The sequence below is a fragment of the Macrobrachium nipponense genome, chromosome 19, assembly GCF_015104395.2.
Source record: "Macrobrachium nipponense isolate FS-2020 chromosome 19, ASM1510439v2, whole genome shotgun sequence".
Taxonomy (NCBI): Eukaryota; Metazoa; Arthropoda; class Malacostraca; order Decapoda; family Palaemonidae; genus Macrobrachium; species Macrobrachium nipponense.
Window position 1 is genome coordinate 48,559,003 of NC_061088.1, and position 1,316 is coordinate 48,560,318.

At 47.9% G+C, this 1,316-nt stretch overlaps 1 pseudogene; it reads left to right on the forward strand.

Annotated features, from left to right (window-relative positions):
- LOC135212880 (uncharacterized) overlaps nt 1-1,007 on the forward strand; it is a 1,759-nt pseudogene extending 752 nt beyond the window's left edge.
- Nucleotides 1,008-1,316: the final 309 nt, after the last annotated feature.

Consider the following 1,316-nt stretch of genomic DNA (forward strand, 5'->3'; position numbering starts at 1 on the left):
TATAATGCAGTTTTATTCACTGGCTAAATACTGGTCTTTGTCCACACAGGCCCTACGACCGTGTGGCAAATTTCATGGGTATCACGTCGCTTTCTGTGAGGATAATTGTTCACCGTAACAGATCAGTGATCTCACATGAGTCTGCTGGCGTAGTATTTCCTATACCACAAGTCTTTGATAATTTTACAGTGGGTGACATTCGTCGGTTTGTTCACGAGATATTTGCTGCAAAGCAAGTATTTACTGTTAGAACCCTGATGACAGATTTGAAGACAGCCACAATAATCCCTGAAACAACCTCCGAGATAGCGGTGTGGCGGCTCCTGCAAGATATGGGATTCAGATATAAAACGTCTCAACGAAAGATGTATCTTGCAAAAGAGTCCATTGATGTGGTTTGCCGACGGATAGGGGCTCTCCGGGCTCTGAAGCTCCATCGAGAAGATGGAAGGGAGATAGTATATGTCAATGACATGTGGTGCACCACCAGAATGAGCCACAAGAGAGAGTGGGTGGACACCGCACAACCTGCTACCAGTGCCACGCATAGCCGACAGGTACCACCTGGCGAGGGAGAGCGCTTCGTGGTGGTAGCAGCTGGCACAGCAAATGAATTTATTGAAGGCTCTTTCCTTTGTTATCCTGCAGAGTACAAGTGGCGATTACCACGGGGAAATGACAGGCGAGCTGTTCATACGCTGGTTAACAACGCAGCTTCTGCCATTGCTGCCTGAACCATCAGTGTTGGTGCTCGACAACGCACCTTATCACAGCCAGCTATTAGACGAGTGTCGGTGTCCTACCACGGCCACCAAGAAAGCAGACCTTATTATCTGGCTTCAGAGTCGCCGAATCCCTGCCCCAGACGGTGCCACAAGACCTGAGCTGTTGCTCATATGTCAACAGAACAGGCCAAAACCACAGTACATCGTTGACAACATAATTCGAGAGTGGGGCCGCGAGGTGGTGCGTCTGCCACCTGCCCACCCAGAGCTCGATGCCATTGAGCAAGTATGGGCGTGTATGAAACGTCATGTGAGTTCATCTTTACAGCGATTCACCTGGGCAGACTTGCAGGCAAGACTGGAGGAAGCCAAGCTTTTGGCCACTGAAAGTGTTAGGGGGTCTGCAGCGAAACGATCTCGAGCCTTTGAGGATGGGTATTGGTCAATGGACAACATTCAAGAGCCTGTTGGACCTATCATTATAAACTTAGACAACGATGACGAGGATATAGAAGACCTATACCTGGATGATGACGATGATGAAAATGAATAAAAATTATTTTGGTTGTGTGTTCTCTATTTTCTTTTTTT